This window comes from Pelodiscus sinensis, chromosome 1, assembly GCF_052426305.1.
Source record: "Pelodiscus sinensis isolate ZL-2025 chromosome 1, ASM5242630v1, whole genome shotgun sequence".
Taxonomy (NCBI): Eukaryota; Metazoa; Chordata; order Testudines; family Trionychidae; genus Pelodiscus; species Pelodiscus sinensis.
This window is the reverse complement of record NC_143052.1, coordinates 128202936-128224408: the sequence shown is the minus strand read 5'-3', so window position 1 is coordinate 128224408 and position 21473 is coordinate 128202936. Positions and strand designations below refer to the sequence as shown.

Sequence of the window (21473 nt, the reverse complement as noted above, 5' to 3'; positions counted from 1 at the left end):
GGCGGGGCCCCCCCATAGCCACACGCCCGGGGCCAGTGCCCCCTCCAAGGGCTGCACGCCCGGGGCCGGCGCACCCACCCTCAAGCGCCGCGCGCCTGGGGCCGGCACTCCCCCCCCGCCAAGTGCCACGTGCCCGGGGCTGGCGCTCCCCCCGCCAAGCGCTGCGCACCCGGGGCCGGCGCTCCCCCCGCAAGCGCCCTCCCCCCCCCCCGCAAGCGCCCGTGCGCCATGTGCCCGGGGCCAGGCCAGCCCCGAGCACCTGGCGGGCGCATGCAAATGCCCCCGCGAGCACTGTGTTGGGGACCATGGCTTTACAGTATTTCACAGACACAAGGTCATCCTCTCCTCCCACCCTTCCTTCCTACCTAAAGTCTACTCAGGCTTCCACATAAATAACCTATAGTCCTCCCCACCTTCTGCCCAAAGCCTCATGCCTCCGGAGAAGAGGCTATACTACATATGCTGGATGTCAGAAGAGCACTTTCATTCTATGTAGACCGGACATGATCCTTCCATAAATCACAGATGCTGTTCATTTTGCAGCTCAGCGTTCCGGGATGCCACTCTCCTCCCAGCATTTCTCCAAACTGGTAACATCTTGCATCATCCAATATTATTCATTCCAGGACAGACCTCTCCTTATACTCCCCATGGCACACTCTACTTGGGCAGTGGTGACATCAACAGCTTTTCTAAAATGAGTCCTGCTCCAAGAAATATGCCATGCGGTTACCTGGTCCTCTAACCACACATTCATGAGGCATTATGCAATCCCTACACAGTCTGACATAAGTGCCATAGTAGCCAATGTGATTCTCTCATCCACGTGTGGCACCTAGCCGAAACCCACCTATCACTTTTTTGGGTACCGCTGTGTAGTCACCAACAGTAGAGCACTCATGGGCTACGTCTAGACTGCATCCCTCTGTAGACAGAGGGACGCAAATCAAGCATGTCGAAATTGCTAATGAAGCTGGGATTTAAATATTCCATGCCTCATTAGCATAAACATGGCTGCCGCTTTTTTTCGAAATGGAGTTTTTTCGAAAAAATGGCAGTCTAGACGCGGATCTGTTGAAAATAAAGCCTTTTTCAACAGATCCTATATTCCTCAAAAAATGAGGGCAGGGAGGGGATCTAGCAGGCAACCTCTCAGAGAATACAGCTTTCACTCCTCAGCTGACCCAGGCTGGGATGCAGGGGAGGCATGGCATGGAACTGCTATGAAAGTGTGATGTCTTTTATTTTCTATGTACGGCATCTTATATTTCTACACAGCTCTCCCTGGGCCTGATTCTGTCTTGTGGAGTAGCCCCTTTATGATGCACCAGTGGGATAAAAAGGTTGTAAATGATCCCCCAGAATATCCTGTGTAAGGGAGCTTTCCCACCCATTTAGCATTGCTTCAGTGACCCTACCTTAGCCCTTGTCCTGCTGTAGAGGGGTGCATTGGAGACAAGCAAAGGCCAGAAAGAGATATTCAAAGGGGACTGGTGTGTGTGTGTGTGTGTGTGTCCCTCTGTCCCCCTCAACAGACAATGGGCAGCAAAAGCTTAAAACTTATTCTGCTGTGTTCTCACAAATAGACATTCCTGCCCAGAATGCAGGCATAGGATAGTGCTACAAAAATAAATAAGAATGACACAGTACAAGTGAACTCTTGAGTGTAGGGTTCAGTAACCATTTTCTTCCCCAAGCTCAGTGTGCACAGTGTCAACACACATATATACTATGACCTCTTATGAAGACTTGACTTCTTTCTCATTTTGTCATCCTCTGAGGCTGCAACCCTGACTCACGATGAGTAGTACTACTATGGTACTACCTCGTGTGCATGTAATGTCAATGGGCTGGCAAATCTAGTAAGTTTCACCAGAACTCTGACAAATTTCTTAAGCCTCAGTAGAGCCTCCAGGAAAACTAAGGAAGGTTATCCTAGCCCAACCTGGCAACCTAATGTTCCTAGTGCAACATTTAATAATGATTCTAAATTTGAGCATCAAGTTCAGAAATTCACTCCTGTGCCCTACTGTTTTGCTAAATGAATCCTGTAAACTTAATCAAAATTATCTTCCAGGTTCCATTTAGTAGCTTGCAGAAAGGCATTAGAAGTTGATAACTGTGAAGAACACCTTCAAAGAAAACCCCTAAAATAAACCATCTAATTTATAAGCAGTTTGATTGCTCAATTTTGGAAAAATTCTCCATCCTCTACTGATTATTAGAACACTCACATTGGATAGGGTTAAAAAAAAAGAGATAAAACCCATATGAATCAAAGCCAAATCCACTCACTAATGGGATGTCTATACCACGGGATAAGATCAAATTAAGATATGCAACTTCAGCTATGTTAATTGCCTTCAGCTATGTTAAATACTTGAACTCAACTTTTGGCGCTGTTCACAGTGCAAGAAGACAAAGGGAGAACACTCTCCCTTTGAATTCCCTTTCTCCTTGTGGAAGCAGGACTACTGGCATCTGCTGGAACGCCACCTCTCAGTTTGAATCAACGTATCTTCACTAGACCCGTAATTCAAACTCTGGAAGATCGACAGAGGCAGCTTCGATCTTCTCTATAGTGTAGACGTATCTAACTGATGTAGGTGAGGAAAAAGTTCCCCTGTGGGCAAGCTATTCCATAATTGTTACTCTGGAGTTTCTCGCATCTTCCTCTGAAGCATCTGATACTGGGTGAGGTGAATCAAGGATGGGAATTCAATATTCCCATTAGCCTGTAAGGAACTGTAAGCCTAGGAACATGTCTTGTGGAGGAGAAGAAATGGGAATTGTATTCATGCGTTTTCCTATTTAAAACAAAAAGATTCTCTCATAATCGGTGTCAAGAAGGCAAGCAGAGTCATTGGGCACAATCTTATCTTGTGTGTTTTGTTTGGGGTGGGGGAGAATTCTTTGTTCTTGCAATGTGTACTGAGTAAAGGGATGTGCAGTGTCCATCTTGAAGTGAGGGGGAGGTGGTGCATCTTAGCAATCTTCTGAGGGTTGCCAGGTATCTGGTTTTCTGCTGGAATGTGTGGTGAAAAACAGATCCTGGTGGCGCTGCAGCCTGGATCATTAAAAGTCCAGTCAGTGGCACAGCAGGAGTTCACGGATAAGGCAGGCTACTTCCTGCCCTGGCTTCAGGGATGATCAGGGTGGGAAGGCTCCATATGCTGCCCTCACGTCCACAGGCACTGATCCCACTGCTCTCATTGGCCAGGAACAGCGACCAATGGGAGCTTCAGGAGCAGCATCTCTGAGCATGAGAGCAGCAGGTGGAGCATTGCTGGCCACCCGCCATGCACCTGGGAGCCACAGTAAGCATTGCTGGGATCCCACCCCCACAACCTCTTTGCCCGAGCCTGGATTACTCTCCTGCATCCCAAACACCTCATTCCTGGCCCCACACCAGAGCCTATACTCCCAGGTGGAGCCAGCATCCCTTCCTGAACTCTGAAACACTGGGTATGTCTAGATTACATGGCTCCGTCGATGGAGTCATGTAGATGAGTTTACTAGACATAGGAAAATGAAGTGGTGATTCAAACTGAGAGGGGGCATTCCATGGGTCTGGACTTAATGCATCCGAGGGAACTGAGGGAGTTGGCAAATGTCATCAAGGAGCCTTTGGCCATTATCCTTGAAAAGTCGTGGAGGTTGGGAGAAATCCCGGATGATTGGAAAATGGCAAATGTAGTGCCCATCTTCAAAAAAGGGAAGAAGGATGATCCAGGGAACTATAGGCCGATCAGTCTTACCTCGGTCCCTGGAAAAATCATGGAAGGGATCCTTAAGAAATCCATTTTGAGGCACCTGGAAGAGAGGAAAGTGATTAGGAATAGTCAGCATGGATTCAAAAAGGGAAAGTCGTGCCTGACCAATCTGATTAGCTTCTATGATGAGGTAACTGGCTCTGTGGACATGGGTAAGTCAGTGGATGTGATATACCTTGACTTTAGCAAGGATTTTGATACGGTCTCCCACAATATTCTTGCCAGCAAGTTAAGGGAATGTGGATTGGATAAATGGATGGTAAGATGGATAGAAGGATGGCTAGAAGGCCAGGTCCAGCGGGTAGTGATCAACGGCTCAATGTCAGGATAGCGGTCGGTTTCTAACGGAGTGCCCCAAGGTTCTGTTCTAGGACCGGTTTTGTTCAACATCTTTATTAATTACCTGGATGAGGGGATGGATTGCACCCTCAGCAAGTTTGCGGATGATACTAAGCTAGGGGGAGAGGTAGATATGCTTGAGGGCAGAGATAGGGTCCAGAGTGACTTAGACAAATTGGAGGATTGGGCCACAAGAAATCTGATGAAGCTCAACAAGGACAAGTGCAGAGTCCTGCACTTGGGACGGAAGAATCCCAAGCATTGTTACAGGCTGGGGACCAACCAGTTAAGAAGTAGTTCTGCAGAAAAGGACCTTGGGTTTACAGTGGATGAGAAGCTGGATATGAGTCAACAGTGTGCCCTTGTAGTCAAGAAGCCTAATGGCATATTAGGTTGCATTAAAAGGAGCATTGCCAGCAGATCCAGAGATGTTATTATTCCCCTTTATTCGGTTCTGGTGAGGCCACATCTGGAGTATTGTGTCCAGTTCTGGGCCCCCCACTACAAAAAGGATGTGGACGCATTGGAGAGGGTCCAGCGGAGGGCAACCAAAATGATTAGGGGGCTGGAGCATATGACCTATGAGGAGAGACGGAGGGAGTTGGGTCTGTTTAGTCTGCAGAAGCGAAGAGTGAGGGGGGATTTGATAGCAGCCTTCAACTTCCTGAAGGGAGGTTCCAAAGAGGATGGAGAGAGGCTGTTCTCAGTAGTGACAGATGGCAGAACAAGGAGCAATAGTCTCAAGTTGTGGTGGGAGAGGTCCAGGTTGGATATTAGGAAAAACTATTTCACTAGGAGGGTGGTGAAGCACTGGAATGGGTTACGTAGGGAAGTAGTGGAGTCTCCATCCCTAGAGGTGTTTAAGTCTCGGCTTGACAAAGCCCTGGCCGGGTTGATTTAGTTGGGATTGGTCCTGCCTAGAGCAGGGGGCTGGACTTGATGACCTTCTGAGGTCTCTTCCAGCTCTATGGTTCTATGATTCTAAGTGGCAATTTAAATAATCGCCACTTCATTTACATTAAAATGGCTGCCGCGCTGTGCCAATCAGCTGTTTGGCGACACAGTGGGGCACTCTGGACGCTCCGCGGTCGACAACGGAAGCCTTTGTTGACTGCTCCGTTATGCCTTGTGAAATGAGGTTTACTGGAGCGGTCGACAAAGGCTTCCCTTGTCGACCGCGGAGCATCCAAACTGCCCCGCTGTGTCGCCAAACAGCTGATCGGCACAGCGTGGTGGCCATTTTTATGTAAATGAAGCAGCAATTATTTAAATAGTCGCTTTATTTTCCTGTCTAGTAAACTCATCTACATGGCTCCGTCAACGGAGCCATGTAGTCTAGACATACCCACTGAGTCCCAGACTGAAGCTGCCTGCTGTACTCCAAGCCCTCCTCCCCAGCCCCACCACTGAATCTTCATTCCCAGCAGAAGCCCTCGCTCCCCTTTCGCCCCCCAGCCCTCTGCTCCAGCCAGGTGAAAGTGAGTGAAGGTTGGGAAGAGCAAGTGATAGTGATGGAGGAATGGAATGAGAAGGGTTGGAGCATTGATGAAGGAGTAGGGCAGAAGTCTTTCCTGGCACAGAAGTTAAGCTAACTGGTCTGTAGTTTCCTGGGCTGTCCTTATTTTTGTTTTCAGATAGCCAATGGCTCACTTATCACCTCAGTCAATTCCTTGAGTATTCTAGGATGCATCTGATAAGGCCCTGGTGATTTGAAGACCTCTAGCTTTTCTAAGTAATTGTTCTTTTCCTGTTGTAACTTCTGAACCTACAATTTTCTTCAGCATACACTATGCCAGGTGCCCAATCGCCACCAACCAGTAAGCACCTCTGCCATTTCCACAGTTTCTGTTTTCAGCTCTTCATAATAGTAAGTCTTTGAAACTTGATGTAACATTTCACTCCTTCACTGGTATATGGAGGCTACCTCTATACTTACCGCGCTAGAGATCAATCTTCTGGCATTCAATCTAGCGGCTCTAGTAAGGACCCGCTGAATCAAATGCTGATGGCGCCCCACGTTGGTGCCAGTACTCCTCGATTCACAAGGAACAAGAGAAGGCCATAGGGGCATTTGCTCCCATTGACCTCCCGCAGTGGAGATGACACCAAGCTCGGCTTAAGGTACCTCAACTCCAGCTATGTTGATTATTATTTATGTATCTTGGAGTTGCCTGCCTAGCTGACTTTTTGGGTCTAGTTTAGACCTGGCCTGAAAATACCCCATAAGGGATCTTGCTTCTGGATGCCACAAGCCCTTTTCCCGAGAGGAACTGGAGGCAGGTGGGCCTGATTTCTCTCTCACTCACGCTGCTATAGAAGAGCACTAGGGCCTCGGCCCCACACCTCGCTGCTTCCCTCCTCGCCTCAGCGTTGCTTTGCCTCCTGCATCTCGCCGCCTTGAGCCCAGGCGCTACCCGGAAAAGTAGAGGGGGCGTCCCAGCTCTGAGGCGCTTTGCCTCTTTAAGACGCTCCTGCCCAGGCTGCATACACGTGGCCGCGGAGGGGAGGGGAAGGGGGAGCCCGGGGCTGCTGCTAGGGGCTCCCGGATCCGTCGGCTCCTCGCCCGGGGGTGTCAGCGCCCTGCGCCTGGTGCGGGAGTGGCGGTGGGCGCAGGAGCCCGCGCCGGGGTAAGTGGGGGCGTGCAGCGGGGCGGGGGGGCCGCCGGGCTAGCCCCGAGGCGGCTCTGCGGCCATCTTACCGAGCGGCGCCCCAGGAGCGAAGGAAGTTTCTCAGCGCTCCTCGCAGCGGGGGTGTCTGCGGAGAGACTGACGGGGGCCATGCACCCCAGGCAGGGCAGCGCCAGCAGCGAGCGCAATGGGCTGCTGCGCGGGCCCGCTCCTGCCTCACTGACCCACCCCCTGCTCCGCTCCAGCGGGGCGCCGCTCTCCCCCTTTCCCTCTCGCTCCATGGGCTGCACGGGGGCTGCGGCGCGCCAGTGGCATCTTGGCTTCCCCCTCGGCCTGCCCCCACCCCCGACCTAGAGCTGAACTCTGCAGCCTTGAATGAGCCCCCTGCGCCATTACAGGGGTTCCCCTGCTCTCCCCAGCTGTGTCCCCTCGTTCTGCTCCTTTAGACCAGTGCTGCGACATACTGGCTCTTCCCACGTCTCCCCCTCCTACCCTCCGCCCCCAGCTCTGCTCCCTAGCTCCAGCCTGTCTCGCAAGCAGTACAGAGCTTCTCCTCAGCTCCCCAGTGATGTGCTGCTACACTCAGGGACCAGCCTTGTAGCACGAGAAGTGTTTTCCACCTTTCTTCTGCTTTCCCTTCAGAGGTGTGCTTCAGCCTTGCAACACTTCGCCCTCTTCGATTTTTTTTCTTCCTACTTTGAATAGTGTGCCGTCTGCCAACTGTAAGTGAGATGTTAGTTGAAGCAAAATGCAGGACAATGTAGCACTTTAAAGACTAACAAGATGGTTTATTAGATGATGAGCTTTCGTGGGCCAGACCCACTTCCTCAGATCAAATAGTGGAAGATCTATTGATCTGAGGAAGTGGGTCTGGCCCACGAAAGCTCATCATCTAATAAACCATCTTGTTAGTCTTTAAAGTGCTACATTGTCCTGCATTTTGCTTCAACTACCCCAGACTAACACGGCTACATTTCTATCACTATTCTGAGATGTTAGTTGGCAGTTCTCATGTATATCGCTAGAAAGCGAGATCCCCAGTTAGCTGTCTAATGTTCCTTTGAGGATACAGCTTCTGTTTCCATACAGTACTGGTAACCTGCTTATGCTTGTTTAGGTGTATATTTCCTTATAAAAGTCTAGAAGGAATCCTTAAATCGGACTGACTTTGAAAAGCTAAAGGATGTCAATATCCTGGCATATTAGCAACACATTTCCTAGTGGCTGACATCAAAATCCCATTTAAAAACTGACTTTTGTTGATGTCTTAATAGAAGGATTTTAAATCTTAGAGCACGAGCGCGTCTGTTAGAAATTAAAGGATATGCTAGAAGTTAGCTTCTCATGTCCAAATAAAGTGCTAACTAATGGTTCTTATCAGCCCCTTATAACTACTCAGTCTTTAAGATGCCGCTAGACTGTTGCTTAAAAGTTTTTTTCCCTGTTACGGACTCATTCTGCTATCCCTCTGAAGCTTATCTACTCACTTTTTTCTTCCTCCCCTTCAATTCCCCCCCCCCCCCCCCCTATTTTTCCTTGGATCTGGATTTCCAACACTCTGGTCGTCTAAAGAAGTGGGTTGTACCCACCAAAGCTCAGGATGCCATTTACATGTTTTCTTAGTCTTTAAAGTGCTACCAGACTATTTGTTGTTTTTTAAGTATTTCCTGTTACAGACTAACTTGGCTATCCCTCTGAAGCAAATAAAAGTATTCAGTCTAACTCTCATTTGCCCTGATGTGACTGTAACTTCAGTGGAGTCACAGGCCCATACCCTTTTTAAGGGCTAGACTCTCATTTATCCTGATGTGAATCCATAGCAATTCCATTAGCACTATGCCTTTAGGATTTTCTGGAGGGGAAGGGATGTTTCTCCTCTCCTCCTACACACATATGCTCATAGGGTACCATGATGATAGCAGTATAAAATATACATTAGACTAGATTGTAGGGCACATTGAGAGGGAAGTAAATACTTCTCTTTAATATTGGTGACTGCTTTATCTGAAATTTATTTTTAAAGGGATGCTGTCAACACATTTTTATAAACAGATTTTCTTTAAAAAAAGTTTTAAAATAACTTAAGTTTATTTTAAAGAACCAGCTGTTATTCAATTTTTAAAAAAATATCCACTGTGAAAGTTTTTCTGATCCCTTGTTTGATGTTTATTTTTAGCAAGGAAGGAAACTGACTTAAGGTACTGATCCTGCAAATGTATTTAGTTAGGCCAGTCCCTGCATGCCTGCAGAGAAAGTTGACTGCTTAGGTACTAATAACTGGCCCTTCAAGCGAACAGTGACTGTTTGACAGCACTCCATGTATTGTCAAAAATGTGAGCAAATCAGAAATGGGGTGGATTTAAAATGATTTTTGCTACCTTTTTCAGTTAGAGCTATATTAGGTGTTGCTTGGATCTAGAGGTAGACAGCGTTCAGACTGAAATGTGACTTTCAAGTTGATGATCCCTCTTTGAATTAAGAAAATAGGGTCATTTTATAATAAAAGAAGATTGGTCTTCTGCCAGCTATTCCCCCCCCCCCCACCCCCCTTACTGGTTTCCAATAAATTAAGCTTGTTGGTGGCACTTAAAAATGTTTCTGGCATTCTCAGCTCTACAGCCTCAGAACCACATGTGTATTTGATGTCAAGTTGACACTTTTGTTTTCCTGGCCAAAGCAATTAGTTGGATGTCAGTGGCAGAACACTATTAAAAACAAAGTATTTCTTAGTTCTTATGGCAATGCAACTATCAAATGTGTCTTAGTGGGGGAGAATTTGAATCAACAGGCACAGAAATAACAAGGGATGAGGGATAAGCACAGCGTGTCCTCTACAATAGAGGAACCTGTGTATAGTACTCCAGAGTGGCTTGCAAGCAATGGATGGCAAGGTGATGGTCTGCCTGCTTCCTATGCTCTCTGTTGCCTCTTTAAATTCCTTTCCCAGTCTGCTGTCTGTGAAACTAGAATGATTTAAAATACAGTAACCTAGTGTTAACAAGATTGTAGGCCATATGACTTGCTGTATATGAATCTTTTTTTGAGAACAGTAAATACTGTTTCTGAGGCTCCCTGGGTTAAAATTAGAGCTGTGTGCCTGGGCAGCCAGAAGAGAAAACTGAGTGATTTATCAAAACCATTTTAAATATTGCCTGCCCCTCTGTAAGGTGAAATACTGTCCCAGTGCAGCTAAGCTTCATGGACCCCTCTATATCACTTTTGCTCAGTTGTCTCCAACCTTTTTAAGCATGAGATCGTTATTTGAATTTAAGTGCAATCCAAGATCTACCTCAGACCCAAATACTCTTGCCCCACCTCCTTTGTGCCCTTTGTCTGAGGCCCCGCCCTGCTCACTCGGTCCTCCCTCTCTTTCCCAGGCAGGGGCAGCTGGTTAGGGTGCAGGCTCTGGTCTTGGATTAAGGGATTTGGAGTGTGAGGGGGCTCAGAACTGAGCTTGGGGCAGGCAGTTGGGGTGTTGGAGGGGGTTCTAGGTGCAGGCTCTGGGAGGGGGTTTGGAGGCAGGGGTACTCAGGGCTAGGGCAGGGGCTTGGGATTCAGGAGGAGGTTCATGCTTGGGGTAGGGCTTCAAGATGTGGGCTCCGACTGGGCACTGCTTACCTCAGGCTGCTCCTGGTTGGTGGTGCGGTGGGACTGAGGCAGGCTCACCCCTGCCCTGACCCTGCACCACTCTCAAAAGCAACCAGCAAACTCCATCTCAAGTCCTGCTCTGAGGAGATAGGATACAGAGTGAGAGGGGGCACCTTGACATCAGCACCCCTCTTCTCCCTCCCCTGCCCAGGGGTGGGGGTAGGCAGCTCCAAGGCAAAGGGTGGGAGAGGTGCAGCAGTAGGGGGAGAGACAGGTGAAGTGCAGGCACTTGATAGCCTCTTGGCCAAATCAGTCAGGATCACCTCTCAGAGGCTCCAAGATCTACCAGTAGATCCTGATCTACTGGTTGGTGACCACTGCTTTAGCTCCTACTTTCTGACTTGGGAAATTACTTAAACTGTTGCTTCTTTATGCATGTGAATAGACCCATTGAATTCTTTGGGGGTAAGTAACCTGCTTAAAGTTGAGCACATGCATAGGTAGTTTGGCTGAATGGGGGCCTTACGAGCCACTGAACTATGGCCCCTCATCTTGGGGGTGAATGTTCACCCTTCTGGGGTAAGCCATGATCTCGGTGTGTTATAGTTTAAGATGCATATATCTCAGTTATTGTACGGAACCTCTGAAGCGGTAGGAAGGAAGTTGAAGGTACAGTACAACATGCATTTATTAAATGTGCTTTAAAAAAATTATTTTCTCTAGCCCACAGACACTTCATTTTGGGGCTACATTTCTGAAAAGGTGTATTCATCTGGCCTGTGCAAAAATGGGAAGTGGATATCTATTTTGATGTGCAATTGTGTGTACTGTAAAGTTTTTGACAGGTGACATTTAAGAATAACCAACTCTTGTATGCTAATGTTCAGCTTCGTGGGTCTGTGAGTAAAATTTTAACTTTGTCGTCATTGGTTTTCCAGCTGGATACTTTGATTTATGGAGTTATGAAAAGCAAAAGCCGTGGTGTTCTGTTTTCTTTATACTGTTCTCTGAGGGTAAACAAGAAATTAAACTTGGAATGAGACTTGATGCAGTCTGCAGTTCAGCAAACTGTAAGGTTACCCTGTAGAACTCTCCACTTAATTCCATTTAGTGCTACAGTCAAGCTATGTGGGAACTAATAGTTTTTGTTTGAAGTCCCAATTGCTAGCACTTCTGCAACAGCACTTCAAAAAGAGAAGCTGAAGCTTTCCAGCCCAGGCCACCCCACCAGACAATCTGCTTGGCTGCTTAAGTGTAGACCTAGAAAGCTGAACTCAGAGCCATATTAAGGCTCTGGATTGAGTTTCTTGATTGAAAAGGAGAAATCTAGGGGGAGGATTGTGTGAAGAATGAGTGACAGTTTAAAACTGTTTTTTCCTCCCTCTCTATCTCTGTTCACTTAAGTCTAGCCCTCTGATGATGTGCTGAAGAGGCTGGGGGAAAGGGGGACTTGCAAGAGCCTCTTTCTATTAATTCACCTTCAAAAAGAAGGGAAAGTTGAGTAATTTCCCAGCTTCCAGTGGAATTGCCCCATTTCTGGAGATTACTAGATATTTCCTGCTAAAGGGGACTTAATGCTGTTTCTGAAGAAACAATATTTTGCCTTTGAATTAACTTAATATCAGATACAGTAATTCCTCATTTAACGCTATAGATATGTTTCAGAAAATGATTGTGTTAAGTGAAAATGTGTTATGCAGGGTCAATTTTCCCATTGAAAATAATGGAAAAAAGTTGGGGTTGTGTTTCAAGTGGTGGTGTCTGTTGGGACTGGGACAAGGTTTTTTAAAAAAAGATATCCCAGTGAACTTTGCTACCTGGATTTCCCTTGCTCTCGCTCTTTATGTACACCATCCTGTTCAGTGGTGGTAACTATTTCCAGCAAAGTGCCTTGATAGATGGCTGTTTTGGGTTGTTTTCCAGGTGGTGTTGCCTCCCTTCTTCTTTCTGCTTTTAAGACTGTTTGGTTGAAACTTGGACTCCATTGACATCAGTGGAGTCAGGCTATCACTCTTCATCTTTAAATAAGGAAAGAAATCTGTTTCCCCAGGCCCTCAAACCCAACACATCTCTGCCACAACATGGTACAACGGGAGCTTTTTGTAGGATTCCCCCCCCCCCCCTTTTTTTTTTTTTTAAAGCATATTGACAACTTATTTGTGCAGATGCCTTTTCTGGCCCTTTTCAGTTTGCTCCAAGCCCTATTATTTTTAACATCCATATTGCAATAGCACCTAGAGATCTTAACCCGGTCAGGGCCCATTTCTGCTTCACACTGTATAAACACAGTGATTGTACCAGCATTAAGGCTCTTGGTGCAATTTCTTGAATGTCAGGGGGATAGTATTTGAATAAAAAAGAAAATGGTTGAAATGGGCTAAATGATATTATGAGAAACCTACAAGAAAGGTCTCCAACCTATTTCCTTTAAAATATATAAAATACCCTTTTTTTTTTTTTTTTTTTTTTTGTGGTGAAGCCTCCATTATCACCATTGGGTGTCGGTGCATGGCTGTAACTAACCAGTGAGATACGACCTCCATTCTGCTAGTGCCTAGCTGACTGGACATTCTCTGCTTTTCCCTTTTTACTGACCTTAGCTCTCTTAGTTACAATTTAAGCTTTTTATCATGTCTTTGGTATGTTCTCTTTAGTACAATGCAGTTTCTTGTTACTCAAGGCCATGAAGCTGAATTTTATTTAGACTTATGAATATGTATGTAACCTGTGGAGTGAATGTGAAGTATGAATGAGGAATGCTCAAGCAAAAGACAGTTTAGGATCCGTGACCTTCTAAGGCAAACAAAGACCCTGCAAGCAGATAAATTAACTGAGAAGCAGCCAGAAGATCTCTCTCTGACAAGATGTAACATCAAAGCAGAAACCTGGGATCAGCCCAGAGAAGTAAAGCCTCCTGAAGATCTGAAGAGATCTCCCAAGAAACATCATGGTCGAGTCTCTGGGAAGCTGATGCCTGGCCAGCACTCCAGCCACCAGCAAAATCAAAAGCAATCTACACCGCACTTGCAGAGTGCCTCCAAACTGCCAGCATGAATGGAGTATGAGTGTGAGTATCCTCTTTCTCTTAAGGATCTGTACTAGCAAACAACCCCAAAAGCCATAGTGCTCCAGCCCACCCTTTGTCCAAGTGTATTCCTTGGCAGGTCTGAGGAGGTACAACAATAACATTGCCAGGAAAGTCCTATCAGTCAGTCAGAACAAGGGTTTGGATAATCAAGTGTACTCAGCAGGCTCTGCTTAAACTTATGGCAAGCAGAAGGGTATAAACAAAGGGAAACCATGCTGGTTTTTGCTCTATAGGAATACTTGTTTACTACATGAAAAATTAAAATGTGTCTAGGGAAAGATAGCTTTTCTTTTCAATCAGTGGAAAGATACTGAATAAACAAACACCATTTAAAAGTCAAGCTCTTCTTAAGTAGTTTGCATTGGAGTCTCTTAATAAAAATTGGATTTGACTTTTGCCATACTACCTGTTTTGCCCAGTGGGTGAAGGAATGTAGTCTCCTCGAAAGCAAATGTGTGGGATTTAGAACTCATGGGTGCTTTCTCTCCCTCTGCCACTTGATGTTTGATATTGGTCAAGCCACTTAACTACTTTGTGCCTCAGTTTACCCTATAGTAGTTCAGGACAGCGATACAGTAAATTCGGGATTCACTAGTGTAGCGTCCTGACAGGTCTCCTGCTGCATCAGTGATTATAAATGTTTGGCTGCATGTATTTTTGTATGCTTCCCTCAGTATATCATGCCAGCTCTGTGTTGGTAGATTTCACGAGAGCTCTCAAAGACCACAGACTCAGATAAGATATGAAGGTACCTAAGTTAGGTTTATTGTTGAACGAAGTACATTAATAGTTGTCAGTAGCCAGATGATCTCTGAGCCCCTACATGTTTGTACCCGAGACAATGGACACGGCTCAGTCAATAATACGAATTTCACTATTGCTCCCTAGGCCAGCCAAAGAATTAAGTCGAGGTACCCCAATATTTATAGACAGAAATGAACAATCTATGATATCCACTGTACTTATCCTCTTGTGCACTGATGACACGTTTGGTACCTCCCCTTGTACTTTCCTCCAAAGCATTCCTATTCACTACCCATTGTTATGCTTACACTGTTGATGTTTCAAACTATTTTATCATATACTCAGCTGGGTGTCCTTGTACTGATGAAATATATTTACGTAGTGTGGGTTTTTTTTGTTTGTTTTTTGTTGTTTTTTTTCAGTGCTAGCAATTCTAGTGCAGAGACACTGGCTTGCAGGCAAACATCTGCTTTTGACATGGCCTGTCCGTTACTCATAGTATAACTCTAACTTTGGTTGAAGCACCAGGCCCATGCTTCAGGCTCTTTCTTTCTCCTACATTCCCCAACTTTTTTTTTTTTTTATGAGGAGAATGTTTACCCATTGTCCAGGAAGAACATAATGCATGGACTGAAGGTGACCCAGTGAGCTAAACACTGTTATATAGCTATTTTTCTTTGCTATTTACATATTTATGCCCTATCTGTCCCTTAGTTTGCACACTCCCTTGTTTGACTGATAGCAGACTTTGTCAGTTGTGTTAAGTCCTGTATGGTGGGCCTGGGGATATTAGGCTCAGGACTTTGGTTGAGGAATGTAGTTTCATGATTGAACCTTGGAGCACTGCCAGATAAGTAATATATGTGGATATGGTGCATATATTTATATGTAGTGTATGTGGACATATAGGTATTTGTACCTATGACACCACCTTATAGCCAAGCATAATTATATAAATAAATAAATTTATGATGTGGTAGCTTGTGGGGGTTTTTTCAATTTAGTGCAATGATAGGAACACACTCCTGTTAGGGTTTTTACAGTTACCATTATTAGTTATAGGCTGAGTATTTTGCTATCCTGGAATAAGCATTATTATAGGTGTCCCCCAAGACTACATGTGTAAGAAGTAAAACAGAAAATTGGAGTAGTGACATTATACAAATGAGGCCTTTATATATAATTGGTTACCTTACAGTACTGTCTATTTATGTTTATAGGTTACTTTTCCTGCTGGTTGTTGCTTTTTGGTATAAGCTTTGCTGGGCAGAAAACAGGAATAGCTAGTTTCTTTGTTCCATTGGAAACACTGCTTTGTGATACGCCAGTAGTTGACATAGAGCCAGGTTGGTTGGTTGGTTTGTTTTGGATGTTGTTTTCTAGATAATCTAGTGAATGGACAGTAACCATTTTATTAAATGTTTTTTGTGTCAGGATTTAGTATTGGTGCCCAGATACTGAACAGGATTGTTTTGAATAATATGTGCTTTAGTTAGGAAAAGTGGGTTGTACTCACGAAAGCTCATACCACCATCTACATGTTTTGTTAGTCTAGTAGCATCTTAAAGACTATTTGTTGTTTGTTTGACCTTAAATTGTGAGTTATGCTAACAGTGAATTTGTTTGTTTAATGTATAGATACTGTGCAACTTTTGGTTTACCTTTTTGTTGTTGTTTAGCAATGTTATGCATATTATAAATTATGTACATCAGTAATACAATACAGCAATAATACAGTGATACAGAAGTACTACTGTTCACTTTACACAGTAGCCAACTTTAAGTTAACAGTGATTTCTGAGTGCCAATTTAAATGTCCCTGTATAGTAGACTTAGGCTCTTATTTATGAAACATTTCCTTTTTCTCCATACTTGAACCCATTATCTTCTGGTGTATTCCCATTATCTTCTGGTGTCTTTATGGTGAGATCTTCTGGTATCTGTAGGCTGCAACCTTAAATGGCTTAAATTAATTGACAGAATAAACATTTTGTTTGTTTGCTTGTTTTACATTTAAGCCTGTTGAAATATTTAATTAGCTTTATGCATAAATAGTTGTTTTTTAACAATTTAACTACAGCAATTTTATAACTATATTTAAAAAATGCAAACAAATTTATAAGAAATGATATTTTGTCAATATCACATTTACCTACTGAGGTTTCCCCTAACATTTTTTTTGAATAAAAAACTCTGTAATTAATAATAGAGATTTTTTTGGTTTGCAATTGCATTATTTGTTGAGGAAGAAATATATGGACATATATTACTGAAACCTTTTTGAACTTTGAAAAAATGGTATTAACAATATTATGATTATGCCTCAACCATGATATAAAATAGTGTGGTACCGCTTAGTTTTTTTTTGAAAGGGGGGTATAAAATTGACTTTTGTTATAACAAAATGAAATTTAGAAAATAGTTACGTGACACACAGCATACAATACTGGCAACATACATGACATATAGGACAAACTTACAAGTCTAGCAATAAGTCAAATACCACAAAACAAACACACACATAAAATACAATCTTGTTGCGACAGTTGATTCATGGTTATTTTTTAGCTGGAACCAGCTTTTTCTGAAAGATAAAAAGAATATAATTCTACCCTTTGAGAGTGGCAGATTATTGCTTAAAATACTCCTTTATTTAACAAACATTCTTACTGATTCCCCTGTTTTGCCTGCAAATACCCCGTAAAATGAATTGTAATACTTCACAAGTGTTCTAGAAAGCTTAATTTAATCAAGGAGTTTTAAAAATTAGAGCACCACGTACAACAGTCAATACAGATTGTAGTGTTTTGATATTTATCGTTCTGTGCCAGCTCAGACTGTCCTCTCTAATAATCCAACAACCTATTTCTAGTTTAAAAGGTGTAAACATTTTGTTTTTATTTCTTCTTCACATAAAGTACTTAATATTTGTTGCATTTATTATTCTTAAGGAATACAGATGCATTGAGTCTTAAGTGGGATGTTTGCTTTTGGGGGTTTATAGAGTCATGTTGTATAAAATAGTTCAAAGAACAAAATTGCAGGTTTTACAGCAACTGTGTTGCATGCAGCTCCTTAAGACAAAGTAGGGGTCTGTGTATGCAGTACTGTAATGTCCAAGGTTGAGTATATGTTGTTTAAGGGATCAGTTGTCAGAAAGCTGTATAAACTATTGATTATTTTTTGGTGATCTAAAGAGGGAACACTTCCTCTCTCCCTCCCTCCGTGACTTCAGCTAAATGTGAAATTAATACCACTCTGTGCATTAATAAAAACAACACAGTTCTGCGTCAGTTAAGTATATGCACGAGACAAAACAGTTTGTCTTTTGACTTGTTTGTATTCCTGCCCAAGGAGTATTCATTATTTTGTCCCAAGGCAGTTCTGTATGTTATTTCAAATCTTTTTTTTTTTTTTGAGAAGATCAATTTTATATTGCAAAATAACAGAAAAAAAATCTGTTCACTTTTAAATTTGACGATAACATCATGTTAGTCACATAGAATCAGTAGTGATCAATGGACAGAGAATCATAAGATACACTTGTGATAAGAAGCAAAATGTAATCTAAAGTCATCTTTTTTTTTTTTTTTTTAATTTAGAAGGAAATCTGAATGTATCTCAGCAAACTGACTTTTCTATACTGCAATATCTCAGCTGCCAGTGTAATTTCTTGGACTCATTTGTAAACTTGTTTAATCTCCCACAGACTGTCTAGTTGATATGGCTTCAACTTCTGACAAAAGCCAGTAGACCAACTGTTGGTCGTTTTTGAATGATATCATCGAGGAATTAACCTTTTGGCTAATTATCATTGCCTTGATTTTGGCCATAAATCTTGATATAACAGACTCCCATTCTTGCTTTGCTAAACATGATTAAAAGGTAAATTTTCTAACTGAGCTTCCTTTGGAAAGGTGAATTGAGTGAGTGGCTTTTTGTAATAGGCTGGCTGTTTTATTTCAGTACTCTAAGTGCCCAGACTCTGATACGGTTGTGTACACATGAAATTTAATTCTCAGACTGGGATATTTTGTACTGCATCTTTACCCCTTTAAAACTTGTGATTTCACCACTGAAGAACTTTTAATAAAAAATATTGAAATCTTCACATCCTTTCAAGTTTTTTACAAAAAAAAAGTGTAGTACATTTGAAATTACAAATCACTGCACAAAGTTGTCTGAGTTAATACAGTTTTTGTATTTTCTTATAATCAAGGCATTTTAATGGATGTGAATTATTAATATGTTTGAGTTCATAATTTTGTAATACTGCAGTTTTTGTTGGTTCTTGAAGTTTGATTCTGTTCTGACAAGTGACTGTGTAAAAATGGCACCTTGTTACCAACAGACCTGATGCTACCTGTGTGTATTCACAAGCATCATTCCTCACTTCGGTGCTTAAAATACATTTTTACTAATTTTTCACACTTGTTCACCATCCAGAGATAGCATAGCTTAGAGAGAGAGAGAGACCTGTATTTACTAAATTCCAGGTTATGGTTTAATCACTTACACCAGTGAAAATCCATGCCAATAGGATTGGTTGTCTGGTATTTCTATAGACGTATGCTTGGTAAAAATAGCAGTTCGTAAACTTATTTATTTCCCAGAGCAGGGAATTGAAGAGATTTATTTCATGCAGAGCATCAAAGAGGACCTTTTACTTATCCCTTGATCCCTTGGATAGTCTGTCTATAGAAATCTAAAGATAAGAAGCCTTGAATTATTTTTATTTCTAAATTTTCATTTACATGTGCTTAAATAAAATGTAAAGGCTATATAAAGAGCTGTTTTTATCTAGTTTAGTGTCAGTAGAAAGGCTGATGGAAGCTGACCAGTGTTGCATATCAATAGATGAAACAATGGTGAAAGAAGTGACTGGCAAACTACAGAGGGAGAGAATCTCACAGATTGGCACAGACCCTGAAGGGTTTTTGCCTTCCTTTGCAGCAAGGGGCATGGACCACTTACATGTTAAACTAGTGTAAATGATAGCTTCTCTGTAACTTGAAGTATGTAAATCATTATTTGGGGACTTTAGTGGCTCACTCAGGTTACAGTTCTATTACCATTAGTGGGTGGGTAAATTTCTGTGGCCTGCAGTTTGCAGAAGATCTGACTAGATCATGATTGTCCCTTCCGGCCTTAAAGTCTATGAGACTGTATTTTAAATCTCATTGTTAATATGGTTTAAACCTCAATATTCTTAAAATACCACATGCAAATGCATGACACTGTATGAATAGTTAGGAGCTTTCATCTATATTTAATCAAGACCCACATTCTTGACACCTGTTCTTTTAGAACCAGCCATGCAGTAAAACGAAAATAATGGAGACCAGAATTTCAAAAGATATGAGGCTCATTTCATTTGCACAGTTAAAGTTTTGTAGTTCATAACAATAAGCAGTGAGAACACCAGGTTTATGTATAATTTAGAAGTTTTTAGGAGTGAAAAGTCAGATTTATCTTAATCAAATATGACTGAAGTGTATTGCCTGAAAAAATGAGAGAAGAACTTACATACAGTAAAATGCCAGATTATCGGAAGCTTTAGGACCCAGGGGGTGCCGGATTATCAGATATGCCTGATTATCGGAAGGGGGGGCTATGAGGGGCGTGGGGTGGGAGGGATGGGGGCGGCGCTGCGGGACCAACCTGGCAGGACCCGAGCTGCACTGCCCCAGGCTTCCAGAAGTCAGCCGCTGGTCAGTTTCAGCAGCAGCTGACTTGGGGACACCTGGGGCAGAGCAGCTGGGGTGCTGCTGGGTTGGTCCCGCAGCTCCGAAGGGGCGGTGCTACTGGACCAACCCAGCACCCCAGCTGCTCTGCCCCAGGCATCCCCAAGTCAGCCGCTGCTAAAACTGACCAGCGGCTGACTCCTGGAAGCCTGGGGCAGAGCAGCTCCAATTGTCCAGCTGCCTGGAGCACTTCCGGGTTCCAGGTGGTGCCGGACTAGCAGGAGTGCCGGACCACTGGATGCTGGACAACTGGAGTTTGTGTGTGTGTGTGTGTGTGTGTGTGTGTGTGTGTGTGTGTGTGTGTGTATATATATATATATATATATATATATCTATATCTATATATATCTATATATCAAAAGATTTTGTTGTCTACAGGTTGGATCTTCTTGGTCCAGCACCCTCGGGACCTGACCGGTCATGGACAAAGGAGTTTGCCAGACCGTGCCGGGGGGGGGCGGGGGCGGGAGAGGGAGGCGGGCACCAACCTCCTCACTGGACTCCTCTCCCTGGTCCCACTGGCTTTGCTGCACCACTGAGCTTCGGTGGCCCCACAGGATTTGCTTCCTAATGCCCTGCTGGCTGCGGGCTCTGCTGCTCTGCCTGCCACGGCACCCTCTGCTACTGGGGCTCTCTGATCTAGCAATATCAGTAGTCATCCGGGCCACAAATGTTGCCAGATGAGAGTGTCCTGGACTACAAGAATCAAACTCTAGATTTACATCTGTGTAACTCCACTCAAAATCAGGATCAAATCCATTAAAGTCAACGAAGTGAGAGAATCAAGCTCATCATTTTGAGGCAAGGCTGCCCTTAAATTTAAAGGATGCTTTGTAAAATCGGTCTACCGTATATACTCGAGTATAAGTCGACCCGAATATAAGCCGGGGCACCTAATTTTACCCCAAAGAACTGGGAAAAAATATTGACTCGAGTATAAGCCTAGGGTAGGAAATGAGGCAGCTACTGGTAAATGTAAAAAATGAAGATAGATACCAATAAAATTACATGAATATTTATTTCAAAGAAAAACAATAACCTAGCTCTATAAGTGCAAAAGGGGGTCAACAAAAACAATATGGTATCAAAAATACCATAACTTTAAAAGTACAACAACCTTAGCTCAATCAGCAACCAAGCTAACACACAAGAGCTAAAATCCTTCAAAACTGGAGTTCTCCTCCTCATCATCTGTATGTCTAAACAGAGCTTCAGCTGGTGTGAGGTTATCAGCATAGACATTGTCATCATCACTGAGTTCACAGTCATCACCATCACTGCTGTCGTTCTCATACAAAGCGCTGTCTTCACTGCCATCCATAGCATTACTAATGCCACATTTCTTGAAGGCGCGTTGTACCAGGTCCTCTGGAATCTCTTCCCATGCATCACGAACCCACTGTGCTATCAATTCTATGTCTGGCTTCCTCAGATTTCCAACTTTTGTCAGTCGAGCTTGACCAGATGACATCCATTCATGCCACATCTTTCGCACACGGTCTTTGAAAGGTTTATTTAAACACACATCTAGGGGCTGCAATACAGATGTAAGCCCACCTGGAATAACTGC

At 43.6% G+C, this 21473-nt stretch overlaps 1 protein-coding gene across 13 annotated transcripts in view; it reads left to right on the top strand.

The window, feature by feature from the left end:
* Positions 1–6493: 6493 nt before the first annotated feature.
* Positions 6494–21473, top strand: part of TSPAN11 (tetraspanin 11) — a 202058-nt gene continuing 187078 nt past the window's right edge. For 2 of the 13 annotated variants that reach the window (XM_075900427.2, XM_075900422.2), the window contains exon 1: positions 6523–6739. The gene's annotated coding sequence lies outside the window, so the exon portion shown is untranslated. Of the gene's footprint in view, positions 6740–13033; positions 13395–21473 lie in introns of those variants that run through there. The other 11 variants (XM_075900462.2, XM_075900464.2, XR_016347306.1 and 8 more) reach the window with 10 other exon arrangements.